This window comes from Podarcis tiliguerta (genome assembly GCF_965153285.1).
Source record: "Podarcis tiliguerta genome assembly, chromosome: Z".
NCBI classification, from domain to species: Eukaryota; Metazoa; Chordata; class Lepidosauria; order Squamata; family Lacertidae; genus Podarcis; species Podarcis tiliguerta.
Window position 1 is genome coordinate 34386106 of NC_139553.1, and position 20935 is coordinate 34407040.

The 20935-nt window shown below is 43.2% G+C and overlaps 2 long non-coding RNA genes across 2 annotated transcripts in view; one reads left to right on the top strand and one right to left on the bottom strand.

The window, feature by feature from the left end:
- Positions 1-12184, bottom strand: part of LOC310668939 — a 59288-nt gene extending 47104 nt beyond the window's left edge. Inside the window, exon 1 of the long non-coding RNA XR_014506913.1 lies at positions 12098-12184. This is a non-coding gene — a long non-coding RNA (uncharacterized lncRNA). The remainder of the gene's footprint in view (positions 1-12097) is intronic.
- Positions 11946-20569, top strand: LOC310668935. Its single transcript, XR_014506910.1, has 3 exons — positions 11946-12082; positions 12113-12566; positions 19302-20569. It is a non-coding gene; the product is annotated as an uncharacterized lncRNA (long non-coding RNA).
- Positions 20570-20935: the final 366 nt, after the last annotated feature.

Consider the following 20935-nt stretch of genomic DNA (forward strand, 5'->3'; position numbering starts at 1 on the left):
TGGTTTCTCTCCCCTCCCCCCCAATTATGTTTTTATTGTAATTTTACTGGTGTTAGCTGCCCTGAGCCTGGCTATGGCCGGGGAGGGCAGGGCATAAATAAAAAATTATTATTATTGTTATTATTATTCAGATGATGGCGCCTCTGATTCATAGAGTCTTCCTCAGACTGAGACATTGCGGGGACTAGGACTAAATGGCGGTAGAGAGCCCCACATCAGCGGCAATTATTTTAGAAGGTTAAAATACATTTGCAGCAAAATAGGTGCGCTTTGGGTCTGCCCTGTCCCACAGTGTCATGTCTCGGGGAATGAACTTTCCGAGGAGTGAAGCCTTGCAGTGGTAATGGAGGTGCAAATGTGTAGCATGTCTGAGAGGTTGTCTAATGGAAGAGCTGGTCCTGCTTTGTCCCCTCTTGGGGCTTATCCACACTCTTTTCAGGTCTTAAAGAGCGGGGGGGGGGTGTTGCAGGGAAAGCTCTGGAGCAAAAAGAAGGGTACTTGGGTACGGAGCTTAAAAGTGTGGATAATTCCTTAGTCTTCATTCATTAATCTGAAGGTTTAAAACTATGCATATGTAGTCCTATATGATATTATGGACCCTGCTTTTTTCTTTCTAAAGGTTCCTACATGCACACAGCTTGTATAGATTGGATGAATACATAGAGGATGGGAGAGAGAGGAGGAAATTGAGTACCACCGCCTTCACCATTGTACATGCTCATTATCCAGGGATTGTGAATGTCTACATGGAGTTTAGGAATAGGTTTATTAGAATTGGTTCTAGGGGACTTTATAAACTGGCTTCCCAGTTTTAACTTGCACACCACCACTGAGTTGTGCCCACAGTGAGGAACTAAAAAGCAGTTCCTAACATAGCTGGCCATGGGAGTACCCTTGACTCCAATAAGAGAATCCAGGTCAGCCTCGCTTTTTAAAAAAGAAGAAATGAATTATTCTTAACTATTGGTGCTTGCCATGCCTTTGTCTTGCTCCCCAAACCTAGCTGCCTCCTGTAATTCACCCATAACATGGCAAGAATCAAATCTGATAGTAGTTTCCAAAATTCATTGTTATGGCAGCTGGAAACAGAGTCATTTGGGTGTGCATTTTATTAAAGGGGCTAAGCCAGCTGTGACCCTCCCAGGAGAATGTCTCTCTTCCCCTCCAGAGAAGGAGTGACACAGCTGCACAGTTCTTCTAATGCTTCCTCCTAGCAGATGATCCAGAAAGCCCCAGTTCCACAGGGAGGCCCCTTCAGATAAGAGTGTTGACGCTGTAACATTCACCTTTCTGCTGCAATAATGTCATCTCCAATTCTGTTTGCCATTTAAGTCCTGGATGGCTGTTGTAACAGGACATGCTCCAGAAAACATCTTTACTGAGCAACCTACTAATTGTTATCATTGTTGTTTTTGTTTCATGCTCCTCACCATGAGCAGCTGAAAGACCTTTCAAAGGACTGCTTTCTTACAAGGGCAATAATCTAGCTGTTTTTTAAAAGCTATCTCTAGATCAGCTTTTCATTCTTTTTTGGGGAAATTAACTCGCGTGCTGTTCTGTACCCTTCTAATTTCTTAATTTAGTAAAAAAGAAAGGTTGGCCTACTTGTGCTCCGAGCCCCAAAACCCATCCACCATGGAAATAAAGACACAGTGGAGACAGAATTTAGTTTAAATGTTAATTGGCAAATTTTGGCCACGACTTTATGTGACTGGTATTGACTTAGGCATTGGTATCAAAACTATAACTGGCTCCTGCCCCACCCTGCAGGAAGCTTGGAAGGATACACAACCAGCAAGGGGAGCTCCATCAGTGTATATTGACTGGTGCTCACCCCTGGGGTTCCCGGGGGTCCTGGCATGGCCCTAGCCCCTCTCCGGGCTTCAGACAAGATCCAGGCCCCCAAATTCCTTTAACTGAATACCCTATTAATTGGAGGGGCAGATGATGGCCACACCTCCCCTCCCCACATTCCCCTAAACCAATGCCTAACCACCACATGAGCACCGCGCTCGCTGCCAATACCATCACACCTGCAGCCATCCTTTCAATCCATCCGCATTCTCTGCCAGCCAAATATAATTCCCTTCATCAGAGAGATGCACGCCATCTGCCCAAAACAAAGTATCCCTGTGATAAGAAATGCCTGGGTGGCATATCACCCCACCACCCAGCGCCAACACTTTTTTGGCCACCGCATGACCCACCAACTTCCTGGTCCTATTTGTGGCAACCGGGGAGCAACTATCTCGACAACAACATCGCATGAGTAGCTGCGACCAAATAACAGTCAATTGAGGAAAATTAGCCAACAGATCGTCCATGTCTTTGATTATGCAATGCTTCAGGACCACGCCTTTTAAATAAGGCAGGTCATTCTCCCCCAACTGGATCACCAGAGCAGAAGGCGGTCCCCAAGTCACCGCCTTAGCCTTGACCAAAGGAAGTATCATATTTTTTACTCTATAAGATGCACCAGACCATAAGATGCACCTAGTTTGGATGAAGGCTCCCCTGCCCAGCGGGATGAAGGCTTCCCCTGCCCACAAGAGGCTTTGCGCGACGAAGCCAGGACAGCAAGAGGGATCACTGCGCAGTGATCCCTCTTGCTGTCCTGGCTTATGGGATAGCCACGTGCAGCCTCTCCCGGGCAGCGGAATGAAGGTTCCCCCAAGAGCCACAATCCCTTTAAAGAGCACACGGAGCATGTGTGCAGCTCTTTAAAGGGAGCGCTGAGCAGAGCCTCCTGCCTGCATTCGCTCCACACTTCCCCTTACTTTTTAGGAGGGGAAAAGTGCATCTTATAGAGTGAAAAATACGGTAATGTGTCCCATTGCATCCCGCGTCTAGAGACCTAGGTAAGGCTGACATTCTCCAGCAAACCCAGCAGCAACCCAGTCCTGATTCAATGGCTCACAAACTGCCCCAGTGGACGATGCTGTGACCAATACTCCAAACCTTTAAACCCAAGGAACCTAAGAATAAAGAAAGTAAACAAAAAGGGGGTCAAACACAAAAAACTAACAAGGTTCCCTGATGTGTCCTCTATAAGTTTCTGATTTCCAGCTCCCCAAATTCTTTATTCTATGCACAGACAGTCCCCAATGAACAGCTGTTGTGGCTGCCCCTATTCTAAATGAATGGGCAGCAAACTCTGTTGCAGGTAACCCACAGGCTGCAATGGCCTTCCACAAAACACGTGTAAATTGCTGCCTAGTTAATGCAGAACCATCTTGATGAATGAGGAGCGGACCAACACCAGGGGATCTCAATTTCAAAAACCTCCTAACATCCCTCACTGGGCAGGGAGCAGCCTGAAGAGTCAACAAGGCACCCTGCCCTAACTTTGTTTTTGACCTAGAAATATTAAGCTGCAGGTCAGTGTCCAACACCGATATGTCACTCAGTAGCAGACCCTTAGTATGCCCTCCCACGGCCACTTCACAAACAACTTTGCCCACCCTCAAAGCACCGAAGAATGCTTTGGAGTATGCAGCTGCAAACAAGCGAGCCTCATATTTTGACCAACATATCAACCTCAATTTGGCATGAATCCTACACAGGATATCATAAGTAGCCTTCTGCCACACTTCCTAATAGGTTGCATTCTGTGCCAACCTTCCAAAGCTTTACGCACAAGAAAGTCTGCACAGGGGTCTAAAGCAAATAAGACTTTACTAAAAAATGAAATAGCAGCTGCATGGATTTTAAGCGTCTTTGGTGTACGTCCCAGCTGATATAGATTTGCTAAATACTGTAAGACGTGGTCAATGGAGGAGGAGTGTTCACAGCCTATAGGCAATGACTTAAAGCGAAAGGTTGTAAAATCTGTCCAAGCCTTTCTATAGGATCTAAAAGGAAAGAGGAAACAGAAGAGAATACTCCCTTAACCACTAAACTTTTCCAAGATTCCAGAGGTGATCCGGAAAAAATTCTGGCAACAGCTGTGCCTCTGGAGCCAACTCCCTGAAACGGTCTACCTGAAAACGAGACAATGCATCAGCAATGTCATTAGTAATACCAGGAATGAACTTTGCTGAAAAGGTAATGTTAAACTTCAAACATTGGAGGACAAAGGATCGAAGGATTGCAAAGACCGGGGAGGAACGAGAAGACTGACGGGCCAGGATGTTCACGACAGCCTGGTTATCTGTCCAAAAACAAACTCTGCGATCTCTAAACTCCTCCGTCAAAATATGCATGGCCACTACAATTGGGAAAAACTCAAGAAAGGTGAGATCCCTCGTGATGGACCTGCCAAGCCACTCCTTCGGCCATGGCTGTGCACACCAATGACCTCTGAAATACAGCCCAAAGCCCAGGGATCCAGCCACATTGGAATGCACCTGAAAGTCTGCATGCAGATTTAGTGTGTTCTGCCAAAGAGAAACACCATTAAATTTGTCCAAAAACAACCACCAAATTTCCAGATCCGACTTCACCCCTTTAGAAAGATGCACACGAGGATGAGGAAATTTTAAACCTGAGGAAAGCCTAGCCAGTCAACCACAGAAAGGACATCCTGGAGAGACCACCCGGCAAGCAAAGTTTAAGTATCCCAGCAAGGACTGAATTTGCCTCAAAGTTACTTTTCTGAAAGGAATTAACTGACTAATTTAAAAGCATACAATTTTTCTTGGGGCAACCTAGATGTTAGAGCCACTGTATCTAGTTCTGTACCCAAGTATGTTAACTTTGTAGCCGGGCCCTCAGTTTTTTCGGCCGCGAGCGGAACCCCCAACTCCTCTGTAAGGGCCACCAAGGCTTCCTAAAGGTTAAAACAGGAAAGGTCATTTGCAGGTCCAGCCAATAAAAAAATCATCCAAATAATGAGTGCCCCTGTCAGGTCTGTTCTAAAACGCAAGGCCAAATCGATAAAGGAACGAAAAGCCTCAAAAGTGGCACAAGCAACTGAACACCCCATAGGCATAGCCTTATCAACATAAATTTTTTCCCCAAATTGAAAGCCCAACCACCGAAAATCCATAGGATTAATGGGAAGTAATCTAAAGGCCGACTCCACATCATATTTTGCCAAAAGGGCACCAGGACAAAATTCACGAACAAGCTTGACCGCTTTGTCAAAAGAGGCATATTCGACAGAGCAAAGCTCTCCAGGAATAGCATCATTGACCAAACTACCCCTGGGGTAAGATAGATTATAAATTAAATGAAACTCCCCCGGGGCCTTCCTAGGAACTGCCCCTATTGGTGACAAATGCAAATTTTTAATAGGCGGGACGTTAAATGGCCCCGCCATGCACCCCAAAGGTATTTCCCTCGCAGTCTTCTTCCTAGCTACCTCAGGTCTTTCCCTAACGGATTTTTGAACAGGAAGATTCTGCGAAGAAGGAGAAAATGCAACAGATATGCAGAAACCAAAGGAAAACCCTTCCCACAAAAATCTAGCCACCTTAACATTAGGATAGAATTGTCGCACTGCCAAATAAATACCCCCAACCTTGCCACACTGCCGTTTGGCTAAAGGCCAGTGGAAAGTCCCAAAGGCTTACAACATTATCCTATAACATGTAAGCTAAGAAGCCTTAGGTCAGATGTGGGGGATCTCAGGCCTGGGGTCTTAATGCCTTCAGCCCTCACTTTTTGTCATTTGGCATTCTTCCTAGGCTCATAGCTGTCAACCTTCAGATTTTAAAATAAGGGACCAGCAGCCTCAAAAATAAGGGATCAGCAGCCAAAATAAGGGATTTTCCGGACACAGGTATGTTCAACTTCTGAGCCCCTCTGAGCCAAAGGCAGAAAACCCAGCCAGCAGCCAAACAAAGCCTCAAGCGGTGGTTCTCACAGAGCAGCAACCCAGCAAAGGGGATGCAGCAAGGAAAAACACCATCACCTCTCCGCTGGGAAGCACTGAGCAAAGGCGAGTCCCCAGGCAATGCAGCTGATTTGATTGGCACAAGGCATGCAAGCTCCACCCCCCAGTCGTTTTTAGACTCCTTACTGGGTGAGCAACGCAGCCAAACAACACAGTTGGAGCCTTCCTCCTCCCTGGCCGGCAGGGAGGGAGGGAGAGGAGCTGCTTCCTTTGAAACCTGGGAAATTTAAGGGACATCATCAATAAGGGACAGCAGCGGGACACAGCGCTGGGATAAGGGACTTTCCCGCCAAATAAGGGACAGTTGACCGTTATGCCTAGGCTGTTAGTGATTTACACTAGCTTTTGGCGGCGGTGTTCTTTTATGTGTTGGGATTTTTTGTGAAAGCGGTCAATCCTGGGTGAAATGGGAAAAGATATAGAATGGCATTTTGTTGAGGCTGTTGTTTTGTGGACCCTGTGCAAAACTACAGGCAGCAACAGCACTGAGTCCATGAACTGCCACATGGAAGCACATATATACACATCTACCCAAGAGTAAGGGACGCGGGTGACGCTGTAGGTTAAACCACAGAGCCTAGGACTTGCCGATCAGACAGTCGGCGGTTCGAATCCCCACAATGGGTTGAGCTCCCATTGCTCAGTCCCTGCTCCTGCCAACCTAGCAGTTTGAAAGCACATCAAAGTGCAAGTAGATAAATAGCTGCCGCTCCAGCGGGAAGGTAAATGGCGTTTCTGTGCGCTGCTCTGGTTCGCCAGAAGCGGCTTAGTCATGCTGGCCACATGACCCAGAAGCTGTCTGCGGACAGATGCTGGCTCCTCGGCCTATAGAGCGAGATAAGCGCGCAACCCCAGAGTCGGTCACGACTGGACCTAATGGTCAGGGGTCCCTTTACGCTTTACCTTTACCCAAGAGTAAATTATATTGAATTCAACTGAGCTAGGCATTCTGTACTTGTCTTTAAAGCAACACCATCACCCCGAGAGCAGCAACCTTGCCCTCCTAAAGAGCAACTTTAGACCTTGTCTCCCATTAAAGCTGCTTCTTTGTCAGCTTGAAAAAAAAATGTTTTGTTTCCAGTGATGGGAGGATCTCATCTTGGCTCAAATTGAATAGTCTTGGTTGAAGCTGAGTGATTTCTTTAAAAATCAGGAAATAGCTTGGCTTATATCATAGTCAAGCTACATTGATTTCCAGGCTTACATCCCACCCATCCAGGCCCAGGCTCTCACTGTATTTCAGATACGTATTATAAACCCCTAAGACTAAGACTCAGATTTTTCAAAAATAAAAGTTTTGGTAACCTTCATTACTTATATATCCTTTTCTGTTGGCACTCAGATTGCCAAACTCTCCTGAGGATGAGGCAGAAATTCAATTCAGTTTGCATTTACAAGTGAGCTTCACACTTTCTGGAACAATACATAAACCAAACGAAAGCCATTCTTCAAAATTCATACTTTTCCCAAATTTGAAAAGCAGTTCTCCAGCCATGTAGTGTGTGCAAAAAATGCATACAGTAAATCAGGCCAAGATGTGGATAAAAATGAATATATTAGTGAAAATAACATGCTGTATTATGGAGAAAGCTAGAGAGTTCCAGAAAGACATCTACTTTTGCTTCATTGACTATGCAAAAGCCTTTGACTGTGTCGACCACAGCAAACTATGGCAAGTTCTTAAAGAAATGGGAGTGCCTGATCACCTCATCTGTCTCCTGAGAAATCTCTGTGTGGTACAAGAAGCTACAGTTTGAACTGGATATGGAACAACTGATTGGTTCAAAATTGGGAAAGGAGTACGGCAAGGCTGTATATTGTCTCCCTCCTTATTTAACTTATATGCAGAATTCATCATGCAAAAGGCTGGGCTGGATGAATCCCAAGCCAGAATTAAGATCGCCGGAAGAAATATCAACAACCTCAGATATGCAGATGACACAACCTTGATGGCAGAAAGTGAGGAGGAATTAAAGAACCTTTTAATGAGGGTGAAAGAGGAGAGTGCAAAATATGGTCTGAAGCTCAACATCAAAAAAACGAAGATCATGGCCACTGGGCCCATCACCTCCTGGCAAATAGAAGAGGAAGAAATGGAGGCAGTGAGAGACTTTACTTTCTTGGGCTCCATGATCACTGCAGATGGTGGCAGCAGTCACGAAATTAAAAGACGCCTGCTTCTTGGGAGAAAGGCGCTGGCAAACCTAGACAGCATCTTAAAATGGAGAGACATCACCTTGCCAACAAAGGTCCGTATAGTTAAAGCCATGGTTTTCCCAGTAGTGATGTATGGAAGTGAGAGCTGGACCATAAAGAAGGCTAATCGCCGAAGAATTGATGCTTTTGAATTATGGTGCTGGAGGAGACTCTTGAGAGTCCCATGGACTGCAAGAAGATCAAACGCATCCATTCTTAAGGAAATTAGACCTGAGTGCTCACTGGAAGGACAGATCGTGAAGCTGAGGCTCCAATACTTTGGCCACCTCATGAGAAGAGAAGACTCCCTGGAAAAGACCCTGATGTTGGGAAAGATGCAGGGCACAAGGAGAAGGGGACGACAGAGGACGAGATAGTTAGACAGTGTTCTCGAAGCTACAAACATGAGTCTGACCAAACTGCGGGAGACAGTGGAAGACAGGAGTGCCTGTCGTGCTCTGGTCCATGGGGCCATGAAGAGTCGGACATGACTAAACAACAACAACAAATGTAGAAGATAATTTGTTTGCAAAAACGTGTATCTTAGGTAAAATCGCATAGTAAATTTTTGTATGTATGAAGAAATGTGCACTGAAATGCTGATGAATGTTCTTGAGGATTTAAAAAAACTGCAAATTGATTTTGAAATGCGTAGAACTAAACGTAAGACTGGAAAAATGCAAACTGGAAAAAATCCTGAAATCAACATTCATCTGTTTCTATTCATCCTACACTCAAGAAGGGCAGCCTGTTCAGTAACAAGTAGCCACCAGCTCTCATTAGTAATTAAAACAGCTAGCAAACTATACAGAGATAAAGTAATTTAGTCTTTCCAAGGTAACTGCTTGTAACCATATATAAAAAAATAGCCTTGTTTTTGTTGTCTCTGCTTTTGATTTCAGACTTGTTTGCTTCCTTGCTATTGTCACATATAAAATAAATCTTCTTCTGTATTTGTACATATAGGCTGAAAAACAAGTTTCTTGGAGGGGTGAAAAGCACTGACTTGCCATTATTGACAAAAGCATTTTTCCAGGTTATTAGCATGCTTAGTCTTGACTTCCGGGTTAGCGCCTCCAAGCAATGGCAGTTTTCTTCTAATCTAGAGGAATCCGCTCTGCGAAAACTAGGGTCTGACCGCCACGCCGAGGCGGAGACCCATTAAAAACCACAGGCGGGAGAAGCCTGTGGACTTGGGATTCGGCTGGCACCTTTTGCGCCTCCCCTACTCATGGGGAAACCCAGTTTCGGGGATCTGGAGCGACATGGGGTGAGTGGTGCGGTGCTTCGAATCAATCGCTTTTTTCGTGGAGCGAAGCTGCTTTGCTGTTGCTGGAGAGCGCTGACTTTTTCCTGTGGACATTTGGACTTTAAACAACTACTTGTAAGTAGAATGGAAAATTGGATTTTTAAACATCGTAATTTGGCACTGAAACAGGAAGGCTCTAAACAGGAAGTCCGCCTTCCGTTTTGTAAATAGATCAAAGCATAGACGTCGCAAGCTAAAGCCTGGGAAAAGCTTGTTGTAAAGGATTAAATTTTCACCATTTAAAATATTAAATCCCCCTTGGAAGCAGGAGAAGAGGGGGAATTCTTTTTGGACTGTTTAAGCCTGCAGGAGAGAGAGTGAGGAGAGAGAAATTTCCACCGTTTTGAACCTGGGACCGGGCTGTCAGTAAGTCTGGGAAAGCTCATTGACTGTGAATAGAACATATGCTGATAGACAGCTAAATAAGAGATATACATTGTTTCCACTGCTTTCCTCTGCATTTAAAAAGGAGAAAAAAGTAACTGAAAATTGAAAATTAACTTTGTCTAAAAAGGACAGATACAAATAGAAATTGTTTCCTCTAGAGGGACCTTTGAAACTGTTGCATGAGTGAAGGAATTTTCCATAGAAGCAAGGACTGTGAGAAATTAAAGTGACCTTGGAGAAGAATGTCAAAACAAGAAGCCCTAGTGAACGCATTTTGCAAGATAAGCGCCCTATTGGAGCAACTTCATGAGAAGACGGATGTGATGGCTAATAAAATTGACAATTTGGGACAAAAAACAACTGATTTTGGACAAAAAGTGAACATTTATACAGAAAATATTCAAGTATTGACTCAGGAACCCATCTCGAAATGGCAAGCTGTGGAGAAGACGATGGAAAAAACTGCTTCTGAATCTCAAGTAATACAAGTGGAGGTCTCGTCTTCACAGAGACAATTTGATGGATACAAGCTGATGCCATGCGTGATTGATTTTGAAAGCCAGATCTGGAGAGACGATGCCCTACTTGGATTGGAGAAGGAAAGCTGGACAGACTCCCTTATGAAGGGATGTTCTGGACTTTGCGATTCGGATCTGGGCCAGGGGGAGACTGGAGTGGTGGAGGCCTTTAGCCTCAAAGGGACTTTGGAGCATGCCCCGAAACATCTTTGGGACTTTAGTTTTGACTATGGAGCATGGGCTGACCTGCCGACAAGGAATAAAGGAACTGTCAAGATGGAAGTAAAGTGTGAGCATAAATTTGAAGAAGACCTGCAGATGGGACATGGAGAAGAGTTAAGAGCCTCGGATAGAAGATCACCAGGCTGATGGGCTATGTAGAACTGATAGAAAGGACTGACAGAATCCGAGACCAGGGAGAAGAGATGGTGGAAGAAGATTGGGGGGGGGGAATTAAAAATATATTTAGAGAAATATTGTAAAATTAATGAATGTTGGGAAATGTTGGAATGAAATTACATGACTTTAGTAGAAATATTATGAGTTAAGTATAAATAAATTTTAAGGTTTTGATGATAAGTTAAGGTAAAAATAAATTAAGATAACTAAAAGATAGAAAGCAGTGAAAGACGGAAAGGATTTGCTGATATAATTAACAACTGGAATACAAAAATGGGAGGTGTGAGGAGGTCAAGGAAATAAGTTAATGAAAGATAAGGATTTTGATATATTGTGGGGGTTTTATGTATTGTGGGTTTTTTGTGTGTGTTTTAACGTATTGTGTCTTTTTTGCTTCTTTTTCTATGTAATTTTTTATTCTCTTTTTTTCTCTTCGCTTTTCTCTTTTTTTCCTTTTTGTGTAACTTTTAAACTTCTAATAAACATTATTAAAAAAAAAAAATATTAGCATGCTTAGTCTTTTTTCTAAGATGACTTGTGTTTGGAGCCTGCCTCAGATAAAGAACATTGAATCTAATGGAAGCTTCCCCTTAAGCTGTGGAGCTTCATAAGTGACCTCTGAACTTCTCTGCCTGTGATATGTGCCACCAGAAGAGAATCTCAACAAATCAAAAGCAGCACAAAGAGAATGGGCAAACACAGGGAACATAGGGTAGATGAGCACCACGGCTCACAAGAATCACAAGCAGTATATATTATCTTGAAACTCTTGTTTTAGGGCTTCATTTTGAATTATTTGGGAAGGCAGCACCAAATTCATTGCATGGTTCCTGAAACAGTGTCATTGAGACCATCTGGATAGAGATGTGGAAATGTTTTCAGGTTGTTTCTGTAACTTTTTAAAAAAACTTTACTGTGAATAATATATCTTTCTATTTATGGATTTCATAACTGAGAGAATGAAAATCAAGAAAATGTCCCCCAAAGTCTTGTGTTTCTCAGATTTAATCACCATCTACTGAGTTTCTTAACTGAGAGATGGGTGTGAGATCTGCCACGGCCTAAAAATGGCCTAGAGTGTTTCCTAGATGCAAAATGTATTGTACAGTGGTACCTCGGGTTACGAACGCTTCAACTTATGTTTTTTCGGGTTACAAACATTTTTAACCCAGACGTAAATTGTGAGAGCTCCCCGAGGCCTCTGCCGGTGCCAGGAGACAAGGCCCGAAATCCGAGGAGGCCTCCCCTGATGCTGGCAGACAAAGCCCGACTTCCGAGGATCCCGGCAGCCAAACCCGACATCCACAGGGCCTGCAGAGGCCGGGGGGCTAAGCCCCAACATTCACAAGCCTGCAAAGGCTCTGTGACTGGGCTCCAGCTGCAGAAGGCCTCTGCAACAACCCCAAGACATCCACAGGATCCCAGCCCCAAAGTTAGGTAAGGATCACTTACTTAGCGAAGAAAAAGAGCAATGAAGCTGTTGAGAAACAAAAGGAGCCTCTGCTGAAAAGCCCTTTGCCCCACCCCTAGCTGTAGCAAGATGGGTGGCACCTAGCCAGGTAAGCCCACCTACCCTGTTGTGGGGGGGGGGAGTGGAAAATGTTGGGATTCTTTAAGCCCTTTATCAGCCCTTGCCCCACTCCCAGCTGTAGCAAGATGGGTTGCCCCTAGCCAGGGAAGCCCACCTACCCTGTGGGGGGGGAGTGGAAAATTTTGGGATTCTGCAAGGAATTTTGGGATTTGTTTATCCTGGGCCTGTGCCCTGTGCTTTGTCTCTGTTTTGTGCCTTCGTTTGGGGGACTTCTGGGGGGACTCTGCCTTCTGCCATTGTTTTCGGGATCTGTGGAACTCAGTTCAGCTTCCTGGGACTGCTGACATGAAGCAAAGCAGCAAAGGCAAGAGAACTGTGATAAGTGTTGAGGTAAAGAACACTGCTTGCCAGGGGGTTGGACTCGATGGCCCTTGTGGTCTCTTCCAACTCTATGATTCTATGAAAGAAGGAAATTATTTCTAAACATGAAAATGGGGTCCGTATAAGTGATCTGGCAATGCAGTTTGGGATGCCCAAATCTACAATTGGTACCGTCTTAAGAAATAAGGATGCTATTAAGGGGGCCAGCATTGCAAAGGCTGTTAAAACACTCAAGCAGCGAACACAGACAATGGAAGAAATGGGGGGGGGGGAAATGCTTTTAATATGGATAACTGGAAAACAGGAGGCTGGTGACAGCATTTCTGAAAGCATAATTTGTGAAAAAGCTTTATAGTTGCATGCTGACCTCATCGCAAATGCCCCTGGACCAAGTGCTGAGATTGAGAGTTTCAAGGGCTTCCGGGTTGGCGTGGCTGGATAATGGCGGATTTCCTCCGTCTCGGAGGAAACCGCTCGCTGGAAAGAAGGGTCTGACCGTCACGGCGAGGCGGAGACCCACAAAAAACCATGGTCGGAGGAAGACCGTGGGCTTGGGATTCGGCACGTGCCTTTTGCGCCTCCCCTACTCGCGGGGAGACCCGGTTTCGGGTCTCTGGAGCGACGTGGGGTGAGTGGCGCGGCACATCGAAACGACCGCTGTTTTCAGGGAGTGAAGCCGCACAGCTGTTACCAGAAAGCGCCGACCTTTCCTGTGGACATTCGGACCTAAATAAACTTCGTAAGTAAACGGAATTGGATTACAAAAATATTTGAATTTGGCACTTGAACGTGAAGGTTTAAACAGGAAGCCCACCTTCCGTTTTGTGGAAAGATCAAAGCAAAACCGCAGCAAGCTGGAGTTTCTGAAAAGTACTTTGTAAAGTATAAATTTTCATCATTTAAGTTTTCTAGCCCCCCCTCGGAAGCAGGGGAAGAGGGGGAGATTCCTTTGATGGATGATTGAGACCTGCAGGACAGTAAAAAGAGGACCTAATTCACTACCGTCTCAAGCCTAGGATCGGGCTGTCAAAAAGTTTTACAAACTTAAAATAAACAACAATGGAGGAATGGAGTATACTTTTTTGGAAGGACGATCAGAGATATATATTTCAAGGTACTGATTTTGTGGTATTTGGAAGGAAAAGGAGCTGAACTGTAATTTTGTAACTGAAACTCGAATGGAAAATAACCAAAGGAAACTGTAGCAGACAGAGGGTGTTTAGAAACTGTGATTGTTACATTTCTGCGACTATTACATTTCTGGATGGAAAATTCCATGGAGGTTGCAGACAAGCGACCTTGAAGAGCAGTAGATAACACAGGAAAAACAAGAAAAGCCTGGGAACAGGGCTGATAGAATAACAGCTCTGTTGGAACAAGCTATAAAGAAAGTGGGCATTCTGAAACAGGGAATCTCTGGTCCGAAACATAATGCATTTATTTTGGCACAGAAAGTGAGCAATTCAACAGGTGCGGTTCGGGAAGAGGAACCAACTGTGCAAGGACGAGCATCGGAGAAGAGGATGGGACAATCAAAACCTGTTGTTTCTGCAAGAGGAATTTCATGTTTAGGCCCCAGTATTAGGGCCTCAAATTGATGGATATAAACTTAAGTTTGAGGTTATGGAGGTTGAAGGACCGACTTGGAGAGGCAGTGCCCCATTTGGACTGAGTAAAGCAGGATGGATGGCTTATATGTTGGAGGGTGGCACTGCGGGAAAGTTTGGAAAAATGGATTTCTGTAACCCCAAAGAGATTGTGGAGTATGCTTTGGAATATTTCTTGGTCTATAAATTGAAATATGGAGTTTGGGTAAGCGTGCTGAAGAGGATTAAAGGAGATGTCGGGGAAGAGGCTCTTTGGGACTCAATTTTAGGCTTGGAAAGAAACTTGCAGGCAGTCCAGGGAGATAATTTAAGAGCCTTGGACATAAGGGAACCGGGTTGAGGGTATAATCGCTGACAGGAAAGACTGATAAAATTTGTAAAAAGGACTGGCAGAATCCGAAACCAGGGGGAAGAGATGGTGGGAAAAATTGGGAACTTTTAAAAATAGTATTTAGCATAATATTGTATGATTAAAAATTTTTGGGAGATGGTGGAATGAGTATATCTGGCTCTAGTGGAAATAAGATAATGATTTGAGATATTAGGATTTAAGGGTGTATGATATTAGGATTTAAGGGTATAAGATTTAAGGTTTTTTCTTTTCTTTTTTTCTTCATTTAGCAGATTGGAGTTCGGACAAATTTCTTTTTTTAGATACTGATGGGAGAATAAAGTTTAAATAGATTAAGATAAATAAGTGAGTAAGAAGTGAAAGATGGAAATAATTTGCTGACTTGATTAGCAACTGGAATACAAAATGGGAGGTGGGAGGAGGCCGAAGAAATAAGTTATTGAAAGATGGAATTTGAAAAATGTAATTTTTTTCTTTTTTAATGTTTTTGTTTTTTGTTCTCCTTTTATGTTGGGGGGGTGGAGGGAGGGTGTTTTTATGCATTTTTGGGTTTTGGCTTTTTTCCCTTCTTTACTTTCTCTATTTTGTTGTATTTGTTGTATTTGGTCTTTTTGTTTTTCCAACTCTGTTTTTGTATTTGTGGAAAATCTAATAAATATTATTTTTTAAAAAAAACAGATTGAGAGTTTCAAGGCAAGCAATGGGTGGTTTGACAAATTTAAGAAGAGAACTGGCATCCACAGTGTTGTGAGACATGGTGAAGCTGCCAGTCCCAGCAAATTAGAGGCTGACCAATTTGTTTTGGAATTTAAAGATTATGTTGAGTCGCAGGGCTTCGTTCCCCAGCAAGTTTTCAACTGTAATGAGACAGGCCTCTTTTGGGGGGAAAATGCCAAAGAGGACCTATATCACAAAAGAGGAGAAAGCATTGCCAGGACACAAGCCCATAAAAGACAGGCTAGCCCTTTTATTTTGTGCAAATGCAAGTGGAGATTTTAAGTTGAAGCCTTTGCTAGTGAGAACCCCAGGATATTTAAGAAGAACAATGTCATAAAAAGCAAATTGCATGTGATGTGGAGGGCAAACAGCAAAGCTTGGGTAACCAGCAATTTTTCATTGAGTGGTTTCATGAAGTGTTTGGGCCAAGTGTGAAAATATACCTCCAGGACAAAAATCTTCCAATGCAGTGCCTGCTTCTTATGGATAATGCTCCAGGTCACCCTCCAGGCTTGAAGGATGAGTTGTTGGAAGAGTTTGTGTTCATCAGTGTAAAGTTTTTGCCCCCCAACACAACTTCTCTCATCCAGCCCATGGACCAGCGGTCATATCTAATTTTAAGAAGCTTTACACCAAAGCACTGTTCCAAAGGTGCTTTGAGGTGACCTCGGACACAGAGATAACTCTAAGAGAGTTCTGGAAGAATCATTTTAATATCCTCCTTTGCTTGCATATGATAGACAAAGCATGGAGGGATGTGACTCAGAGAACACTGAAGGCAGCATGGAAGAAATTGTGGCCAGAAACTGTCCCAGAACAAGTAACAGAGGCTATTGTTGCTCCTATTGTTGAGAAAATTGTGTCTCTGGGAAATTCCATGGGTTTGGAAGTGAGTTGTGCTGATGTGGAGGAGTTAGTGGAGGAGCACAGGACTGAGCTCACCACAGAAGAACTTCAAAACATTCTGATGGAGCAGCAAATGGTGGCAACTGAAGAAATATCTTCGGAGGAGGAGGAGGAGGAGAGCAGAGAAACTGCACCTACAGCCTGGAATGGGACACTAAGAATGAGTTAACAAAAGAAGTCATGATAAAGTGGGCGGTTGACTTCGGTTACAATATTGAATACAATAAATGGGTAAGATTATGGAACGAAGGTATGAAGTTTACAGCGTGCTCCACCTTAAGAGAAAATTTACTAAAAATGATGTACCGGTGGTATATCACCCCGGTTAAATGGGCAAAAATGTATAAATTGAGTAAAGAATCCTATTGGAAATGTAAACTAAAGGATGGGGATCTCTAAGATGAAAAAGTTTTGGGATCTAATATATAATGAACTGAAGAAACTTTTTAAGTATACATTTCCTAAAAAACCGGAGGCTTTTCTATTAGGGATAATAGGGGAGGAGGTGAAAAAGGAGGATCATAAACTATTTCAATATGCTATGGCTGCAGCTACGATCCTCGTGGCTCAAAAGTGGAAATTACAGGAGACGCCAATGGTGTTGGAGTGGCAGACCAAACTCTTTGAATATACAAAATTAGCTAAAATGACATAAAATTCGAGACCAAAAAGGGACAAAGTTTGAAGAAGAGTGGGGTAAATTTGTTGCATATATAAGAATTAACTGTAGAAGTCTAAAAACTGTAGCAGGGTTAACATAAATCCTGTAATGTGTATAGAAGGCAAATAAGAATCTGCAAGAGAAGATATAAACTAAGAAAACCGAAGCAGGGAAGGAAGGAAGTCCGGGCGTGAACTTACACAGTGTAAATAAGATGTCATAAAATGATGATTGTAAGACTTACGGGTTGGCGCTTCTGGTAATGGCGGATTTCCTCCGCTCGGGAGGAATCCGCTCCTTGGAAACCAGGGTCTGACCGCCACGGCGAGGCGGAGACCCGCTAGAAACCACGGGCAGAAGAAGCTCGTGGACTTGGGATTCGGCAGGTACCTTTTGCGCCTCCCCTACTCACGGGGAGACCCGGTTTCGGGGCTCCGGAGCGACGTGAAGTGAGCGGCGCGGTACATCGAATCAACCGCTTCTTTCAAGGAGTGAAGCCGCATTGCTGTTGCCAGAAAGCGCTGACTTTTCCTGTGGACATTTAGACTCTAGGTAATTATTCGTAACTAAACAGAAAATTGGATTATTTAAACATCATAATTTGGCATTTGAAACGTGACGGTTTAAACAGGAAGTCCGCCTTCCGTTTTGTAATCAGATCAAAGCAAAGACGTCGCAAGCTAAAGCCTGGGAAAAGTATTCTGTAAAATATTAAATTTTCATCATCTAAGATATCGAACCCCCCCCCCCTTGGAAGCAGGAGAAGAGGGGGGAATTCTTTGTGGACTGTTTAAACTTGCAGGAGAGTGAGTGAGACGAGATAAATCACCACTGTTTCGAGCCTGGGATCGGGCTGTCAAAAAGATTGACAATCTGAGAAAATTAATAACTGGGAATGAAATATATCCTGATGGACAGTTGAATAAGAGATATATATTCTTTTTATTGTTCTTTTGGCACGTAAAAAGGAGAAAAGTGGAATGGTAACTTTGTTATTCGATTTGGACTTGGAATTATAAGGACAGATACAAATAGAAATTGTTTCCTATAGAGGGAGCCTCTGAAACTGTTGCAACAGCGAAGTGGAACTTTCCACTAAGAACCAAGAATCGTGTGAAATAAGTGACCTTGGATAAGACCCTGGATAAGAATGGCAAAACAAGAAGCTCTAGTGAATGCATTTTACAAAACAAATGCTCTGTTGGAACAACTACATGAGAAGATGGACTTGACGGTAAAGAAAATTGACAATGTGGGACAAAATGTAATTGATTTGGAACAGAAAGTGAACATTTTTACAGGAACTACTCGGGATGTGACTCAGGAACCCATTTTGAAATGGCAAGCTCTGGAGATGATGGAACAAACTGCTTCTGTATCTCAAGAAACTCAAGTGGAGGATTTGGCCCCACAGAAACAAATTGATGGACATAAGCTGAACTCAGAGGCGATGGAGCTTGAGAGCCAGATAAGGAGAGACGGTGCCCCGTTTGGACTGAGGAAGGGAAAATGGGCAGATTTTTGTATGGAGGGAGGCACTGAGGGAGAGATTGGAGATGCACAGCCTTCTAGTCTCAAAGGGCCTTTGGAGTATGTCCTGGAATACTTTTTGGATTACAGCTTCGAATATGGAGTATGGGCCAACGTGTCGAGATGGAATCAAGGAGCTGCTAAGATGGAAACCCTTTGGGACGTAATCTTTGGCATTAAAAGAAATCTGCAGACAGGACAGGGAGATGAGTTAAGAGCCTCGGATAGAAGAGCACCAGGTTGATGGACTATATGGAACTGATAGAAAAGACTGACAAAATGCAAAACCAGGGAGAAGAGACGGTGGAAAAAGATTGGGAAAATTTTTAAAATTTTATTTAGTGTAATATAGCATAATTAAGGAATGTTGGGAAATGGTGGAATGAAATTATATGACTTTAGTAGAAATATGATAAGGACTTAAGTATAGATAAACTTTAAGATTTTTGATGGTAAAATAAGGTTAAAATAAATTAAGACAACTAAATGATAGAAAGCAGTGCAAGATGGAAAGGATTTGCTGATTTAATTATTAACTGGAATACAAAAATGGGAGGTGGGAGGAGGTCGAGGAAATAAGTCATTGAAAGATAAAGATATGGAAAATGGGTGTGTTTTTAAATGTTTTTGCTTTTTACTGTTGTGTTGATGTATTGTTTTTTCCCCTTTTTTGATGTATTGTTCTTTAATTTCTTTATATTATCTTTTTCCTTTTCTTCTGTAATTATAAAACCCTTAATAAATATTATTTTTTTAAAAAAATGCTGATTGTAAAAGATTAAGTTTTATTTATGTTTGTGAAAAAACTAATAAAAATATTGGGGGGGGGGGAGAAACTGCACCTACAGCAACAAAGAACTGCTTGCAAAACGGGCTGAAGTGCAAGCTATTGCTGAAAAATATCACCCGGATAAAGCTACTCTAAGTTATGCTGCTAACACCTACAATGATAACATAATCTCTCACTTTAGACAAATCTTTAAAGAATGACAAAAGCAAGTCTCAATCAAAAAATTTTTGGTAAGGAAAAGATCCAGTGAGTCTGAACCTGGTGGCAGTGGTGTAAAAAAGGCAAGGGGAGGAATGGCAGGAGAGAAATCACCGATTGTGATTATGGAAGAGGACCCTGAGCCCCCATCCAACAGTGACTATCATCAGCACAGATAAGAAAAAAATCACATTTTCATTTTGTACTGTTTTATTGATTTCATTTTATGGATCAATGGCTTTGTTAGATAGTAAAATTCATGTAAAATTGTTGTTTTAGGGGTCGCTTTTCATCGTCTGGTTCCTGTGGAGTGTTTCGCTGCTAATCAGAGGCTTCCTGTTGAGTCTGCCAGCTGTTGAGTCCTGAGCACCCACGCAACACAGAAGTTATATTTGGAGGTTTTGTTTTTGCTAATTTTTTGCATTTTGGTTTCTGTGACTTTTTTGGTTTTTGGACTGTGACTTGTTCTTCATTTTATGGGACTGACTTGTGACTTTGCTTTTGTGACTGTGGCTTGTGACTTCAATTTTGTGACTTGTTTTTGTGCCTGTGTGGAACCCAGTTCAGCTAGTGGTTGATTGTGTGGCTGCAGAAATGGATAAAAGCCCCCCCCCCCCCATCCAAACTGACTATCATCAGTGCACGAAAGAAAAAAAAAATGTTAATTTTTTTCATCTAAAATACTGTCTTATTTATTTTATAGTACAGTACGTTGATTATTGCCTTGATTTTATGGTTCAATGGTCTCCTTAGACAGTAAAATTCATGTTAATTGCTGTTTTAGGGGCGTTTTTCATCGTCTGGAACGGATCAATCCACTTTCCATTACTTTCAATGGGAAAGTCCGCTTCAGGTTAAATACGCTTCAGGTTAAGTATGGACTTCCGGAACCAATTAAGTACTTAACCTGAGGTACCACTGTAGTGACTCAGCATCCTGTAGTGACTCAGCAGCCCTTTCTTATTAGTAATCATTGTTGACCAGAAGGTTCCAAGGCTATCTGAGCCCTCCTTATATAGCTGCATGCAGGTGTGAGAGTCAGTCAGTTAGTCTGTCTTCCAGTCTTTCTGTCATTTTTCAAGCTATGCAGTCCTACCACTTACTCCTCAGAGCAATATGGCCAAGATGATGCTATGAAATCAGCAGGACTTAACAAGAGGCCCTTAATGGGAGATCTGCTGCAGTGAAGGCTGAAAGAGCTGCTCCCTGCTGCAAGACTTTCTCCAGCTGGCCTTGGAGCAAGACCCAGACTCACTGCTCCAACCAAGGAGTTCTGTTACTGGGGTACTGGCCCCTCTTTTGAGTGTGAGGTTGGTGCCATGTGCAGACTGCTGTTGGAATGTGCAGGTGCAACACCTACAGTATGAATTATTTCCCAGATGCTCTATGGAGTAGCAATATGGGGCATGGATCCAAATGCTAACAAAGCCTTAGAACAAATTGCTCAGGAAAGTGCCCTCGCTCCCCAGTGGGACCCCAGCTGCTCTTCTCTGCTTGGAAGCGGGCATGACAACAATACGGGCTAGAACTGACTATTTATGTCTAAACTATGTGAAAAGACTTCAATCTCTCTTGGAGGAGAGATTCCCTTCTATGTCCCACACAGAATGGGAACAG